At 50.5% G+C, this 6000-nt stretch overlaps 1 protein-coding gene across 1 annotated transcript in view; it reads right to left on the reverse strand.

Moving 5' to 3' along the window:
- Positions 1–5516, reverse strand: part of LOC137166692 (versican core protein-like) — a 129450-nt gene extending 123934 nt beyond the window's left edge. The window contains exon 1 of the mRNA XM_067568539.1: positions 5452–5516. The gene's annotated coding sequence lies outside the window, so the exon portion shown is untranslated. The remainder of the gene's footprint in view (positions 1–5451) is intronic.
- Positions 5517–6000: the final 484 nt, after the last annotated feature.

The following is a 6000-nucleotide window of genomic DNA, read 5'->3' on the forward strand; positions in this document are numbered from 1 at the left end:
CCATGTTACGGCTGGAACTTTCCCAGCTATTAGCCTCTGTAATCTATAAGCAGTGTGTATTTCATGGGCTGTTTTCTTTTACTTAATCCTGTCTTTCCTCTTTTCCTACCAGCTGACTGACTGCTAATTGTTGACACTTATTAACGTTACCATAAATGCCATTTAATTAACAGTGCCAGTTTCTCCACATTACTTCCATTTGATTAATTGCTCCATTGCTGCCACTTGCTTAACTTGGCCTTTGTTTAATTCATCACTCATTATCACTTGTAGTGTTATGCCCATATGTAGATTGCAGACTCTTACCTTGGGGCCCCTGCTCCAGTACTTTTCCTCCACTAACAGCCCCAGAGGGAAATCCTCTGGCACAGGAGCAATACTGGGCCACATAACTACAGCCCCAAGCACAGGGGTGTGCTGCGCTGCGCTGGAGGCCTAAGGGAAAGTGGCCAGAGCAGGGTCCGGTCTGCAGAACAGTCTTTTGGCAGCTGTAGTGAAGCTGCTGTTAGATCAGTCCCTAGGCCACTTCAGTTCTAAAAGCAGCCCAGAATCTGAGAGATACAAAGACGGCAGAAAGCTTCCTTTTATCCACCAAGGGCTGAGGTGCAGCACAGAATCTGCCCCCAGTTCTTTTATGTGTCTTGCAAAATACTATGCAGAGCTAGGGTTAAACTGGGGGGGGGGGAGTGATAATATTTATTCAAGTTCCACCCACAACCTATGCTTTGCCCACAAGCCCCTCCCTGTCTCATAGCATGTTTCCCACCCTTGGCCCTGTCTTCCTCTCCCTTTGCCTCCATCTCTACTATGATTATGGTGAAAAGGAAAGTAGGGAAAAGAGAAATGGGAGGGAAGGAAAGTGCAAAGGGAGGGGAGAAGAAAGAGAAATGGGGTGAGGGAAGGAAGGGGAGGGGGGCCTGGACCCCTACCCCAGGCTGGGAAGAAGAGGGGCAGAGAAGGAGATCCCTGGAGCTACCTTATCCCATTCCATCAAGGAAGGCAGTATTGGGTTGGGGTGGGAAGGGGGGTAGAGGAAATCTTGCAGCTTCCTCCCTGTTGTATAGAGCAGTCTCAGTCAGTCAGTCTTATCCAAGGGCTGGATTTACTGTGTGCAGATTACTGCAACTTAAATACAAACTATGACCCTTATACTCCACAGACAACAATTCGACTAGGTGAGCAAAAAGGGACTTATCCCCTGGCAATGCAAGCAGAAGCCATACTAAACTGGTCTCAGCTGGATGCCTCACTTTTTGCATATCTTACAGACTTTTCCAGACTCACTGGCTTGGAGCCATTAGGGTTGATTGGATTTGTGCTACATGTTAGGGTCTCAAATACACATGCATATCATCCACATTTTAAGATATCTATTGGTGTCTTACACACCACTGTGAATTTACACAACACACTGCAGAGACTCTTGAAATGTCTGCATCTATGCTTCTACAAAGGATTTTGTGTTGCTTTTATCTTTTTTGAAAGCTGTCATTAAAAATAAGTATGTTCTAAAAAAAAAATCTGTTCAATGCCCTTCAGTGCCATGTGACTGCTCTGTGCATGTTCAGAAAAGCAACAGGTGTGGCCCTGTGGTGCACCTGACAGCCTCATGTTCCAGTTTGCTATTGTCAGTCCTATACTCACATGCACGCCCTGCACATGAAATTCCCCTTGACTTCATGCACATGTGAATCTGAGGGCAGAATTTGTCCCTGTGTTAAGACTAATGGAGTCCTGAAGCAGGCCTCATGACCTCTGCGTCCACTGGGCCAAATTCATCAGTGCTGGAGCCCCAAAGGGGCAGTGCAATCTTCCCCTGAGGTTACTGCCATAAGGACCCTATTAAAGGGACTGCTGAGCAAATGGGAGGCATTGCTGAGCCTTCCAATGTTGCCTATTTTACAGCTTTACTGGCCTCCTGTGGCCCTTGTAGCCACAACCTCATGCCTGGCAAATTTTCCACTCTAGGAGCTCTCCAGCTAATGTCAGCAATAACCCCAGGGTAAATATGGCCTCTTGGCAACAGGCAACCCAGCGTTGTGCCTGTGCCGCACCCGAAGAAATGTATGGGGAAAGACACAGTGCCTGGGTCACATTTTGTGTCCCGGTGCAGCCCCTGCAATCCGGAGGAACTTCATTGACTCTAGAGATCGACATCTCAGATTAGACTCTAGGCCATGGTCCTGCCCAGGAGAACCTGGGCCCTGCCCGGAGCATTGAACACGCGGAGCTGAGGGGGTAACGTGCATTCTGCGAAGATTCCCTGGGACAGGATCAAGGGAACGTTCATTCCAACCCGCCTCAGCCTCTGCTGGTTGCCCGCTGTGCCGACACTGCCTGTCGCTGAGAAAGAAGATACCTGACAGTCTCTGGGCTTCCCCCAGACACACAAAAGGCACCACCCAGGCATTTTCCCTGCGGTTTCCAGCTTAACGCGTTCACCGAAGGGACAAAGAAACAGCAGCGCAGCGAGCTGACTCCAGCGCTCCCCGGCCCATAGGCATTTCCCAGTCCACGTGGCTGCCGGGAACTAGACCTCCCCGGCTCCCTCCCCGGGTGAGCCCAGCCTAATGCCAGAGCGCGGAGTCTGGGCAGGCAGCTGCTTTCCCAGCTGCAGGAGCCAGAGCCCCGCTCGGGTCCCGGCGCGCTGAACACCCGGGGAGGCGCTGCTGGCAAACCGGGAGAGCTCACGCGGTGCCTTCCTCGGATCCGGGCGGGGGGCAAAGCAAAGCAAAGCAAAGCAACCCCCTCTCCCGCCCGGCGAAACTCGCAAGAGCGGAGCCAACCCAAACTGAAGCGCTGCAACTCCTGCCTAACTAACCAGCCTGTCCTCGGCCTCAGGGCTGCTCCTTCCCCCTCCTTTTCCTGGCCCGGCTCAGAGGAGCTCTAAAAACAGGGCGGGTGGAAGAGACCTTCTCTCTACGCCTGGTTTGTCTGCTTTCCTGGGCCGCTCTGCATGAGCCCCACGGAGGATCCTCTGGCTCTCGCCATGTAACCTTTGGGAGTTTAGTGGGAATATCTGTTCGTCCTGAAGCCTCCATCGCCCGGGGCGAGGCTGCAGGGCCAGCTACCCCAACAGTTAAAGCAGATCGAAGCCCTTCCGTAGCAGGAAAGCTTTCCGGAGGCGAAGCTTCACCTCAGTGTAAACCTCCCATTTTAAACCAGGCGTCTGCCCCGGTAACCAGGAGGAATACCTAGCCATAGCACTCTTACGTTTGCGAAAGGAAGATGGAATCAAACAAACCATTGCTGTGTACAGGGAGAAAGTAGCCCTGGCCCAATAGCCCCCCAGCCTGGTGGTTATTTACCATTCACTGGTGATAATCAATGATGAATAATTGGCGTCTTGATGCTGGTTACAAAAACATGATCTTTGGGGTTATTCTCCGTTTCACCCGTAGGGGGAGCCGAGGGTCTTCGCAAGGCAGGAAGATTCCTAGACATCAGCTCCGGGCAGGGTTAGAACCGATTCAATGCACCGCCCCCCACCATGTATCAATGCTCAACAGGAGGACTGAGCCTGTTAGCGATTTTACACAGGAACTAAGCCACTGAAGGCCTGTCCAGCCCATTCATTTATCAGCGGCGTGGGGGAGGGGGGTTTCTGTGCATACATTGCTTGAGAAAATACCCTGCCCCTCTGCTGGAGGTTGGCTCAGCGACACTGTGTGTTCCAGGGGAGGACGGGCTCCTCTTGGACCAACTCACTGCTCTAGTTCTCCAGCTCCTCTTATTCCCAGTACCCAGAGAAATCTCCCTCACTTCCCAAACGCTGTAACATGCCGATGTGCTAAGCGAACAGCTGGATTTCCAAAGCAAATCCTTCCAGCTATGACATACGTTTTTCCTTTTCGCTCCTTGTATTGTATTGTATGAAAATGACCGTCCCACACCCTGTGACATTTAGAGAAATCTGGGCACGTTCTAATATGCTTGAGTAATAGCCACAGGCTTGAGTTTTGTAAATTTCACACTGCTTAGTCTCCTGGATTGTAAAGGGTACCTCCTAGCTAAGCCTTTCCCCTGGGCTTCGGAAACTCCTATGCAGTCAAGCGAGGGTTTAACCAAGAAAAAGGGAAAGTTCCTTAACTATGTATTACGGGTAACACGAAAAAATGCACAGCTCATTCATTTGCCCTGCAATACGCTTCCGAGAAACGCCACGGACCCTATGTTTGATCTTACATTTCTTTCAGATCTGCCAAATCTGAACTCATTTTACAAGGAAACTCCCCCGTTTGGGGGTGGAGGGAGGGAAGCAATGTTTAAAATATCTCCCTTTGAGGATGGATTTTGCAATCTGTTTCAATAGGACATTTAAAATTTCTCATTCCTCGGAAATAATAATAATAAAAAAAACCCATCTCCCAGGCTCACTCATTAAAATTGGCTCAGCTCCGATGCACGAATGGAGATTATGATAGAGAGCTTAGAGTAGATCAGATTGAACGTGACAGGGGGGTAATGAGAGAGCATGCCCTCACAGCCTTCCTTAGAATCCCTTTGTGTGCAAAAGTTTCAATAAGGGCGGCTCAAATGGACAAGATCGCAAAAAAAAATGCTTCTATCTTTTTTATTCTCTTCAGCAAAGGAGCTTTTTTTCCCGCCGTCTAAACTCCCTTAATTCCTTTCATGACCCTCGCTCGCTCACTCTCTTTCTAAAACAAAGGGGAAACCCAAGGACTAGGGAGAAAAGGCAGCGTCCTGGGCTCCGGAGGAGAGGAGAAGCTGGCTGCGGTGGAACAGGGGGCGTTTTGCTCCGCTAACCCTATGATCCTTTTTCTCTCCCCCTCTGTCCCTCCCTCTCCCCTTTACTAAGAAAATGTGGCTTAGAGAACGCCTGCTTTCTGTCTCCTCTGGAGGGATGCTGTCTAAGAGGTCTCCAGCCCTCAGCCTGGGGCTGCCCTGAGAGCAGCTTTCCAGGAACACCAAGAAAAGCACTTAGGACATAAGTAACTGACTATACACTATTCCACAGGCACTTCAGTCGGGTGGGTGGCTAGAAAAGCTCCCCATGACCATTCTTGTTGCTCCTTCTACGACGGTGCTTTGTGTGTTTAACAGCCGTTTCTCCCTTCTGTTAGCCTCCTGAGCTCCATACAAATCCTGTTGCAGCTGTACCTTGCTTTCCCTTCAACAACCAATACCAGAGAGTTATGTCACTACTGCCACCTCCAAAATCTTCTGTTTCCCGGATTTCTTTGTTCTACGCTTTCCCCAGTAAATGGTGTGGGTCCCCAAGAAAACCTTTGCCTTTTCTAATTCCCCGGGAAAATTCACCCGGATTTTTTTTTTTTAAATCCCCCAGACATCTGATCTTCCGCCACCTTAGCTTTTCAGTTTAACTCTTTGTCTCTGAACGTACCGACAGCAAACAACAGGTTTAAATATTTACACTCGGGCTTTCCTAGCAGCCAAATGTAAAAAGTGCATAAAAAGGAGCATAGTTACCTTAAAAGGTAGTTTATTGCAGAGATGGCAAAAAATCACAACGTGGTGCTAGGGCTAGTCCAGAGTTCCCAGTGGCCGCATGAAAGAGTTAATCCCCTGGTCAGTGCTGGAGGAGATGCTGATTCCGGGGTCTCCAGCCCTCCCCACTGGTGAGCACCTGATTCCAAGCTGCTGAGTCTGATACTGAGTTGCCTGCAAGTTCAAATGCGAGGTCTCATTATTATATCATTGACTTGTACCGTCAGAGCTGCAAGAGGAGGAGGAGGGGCCCCGGCTCTGGAAGAGGAGGGTACACACTCACACACGCTCTTGGAGAAGCCCGCAGCAAGAGCAAAGAGCTCACAATTCAGGGGCAGCTAGCGCGCTGCGCTCGCCTCGCCAGGCCAGTCCCTCCTCGGAGCGAGGTGGGGGGCAGGGAGCTGCTTTCGCAGTTCAGCACCTTCCTTTGCACAGGGAAGTTGCCCCTCTCCACACACGCGTTGTGCGTCTGCTGAGCCAGCCCCGTCCTTTCGGGTGTATATCCCTTACGCGAGCCCGAGCGAGGTTTGC

This window comes from Emydura macquarii, unplaced genomic scaffold (assembly GCF_026122565.2).
Source record: "Emydura macquarii macquarii isolate MOO-44397 ecotype Brisbane River unplaced genomic scaffold, CSIRO-AGI_Emac_v2 contig_2897, whole genome shotgun sequence".
NCBI lineage: Eukaryota > Metazoa > Chordata > Testudines > Chelidae > Emydura > Emydura macquarii.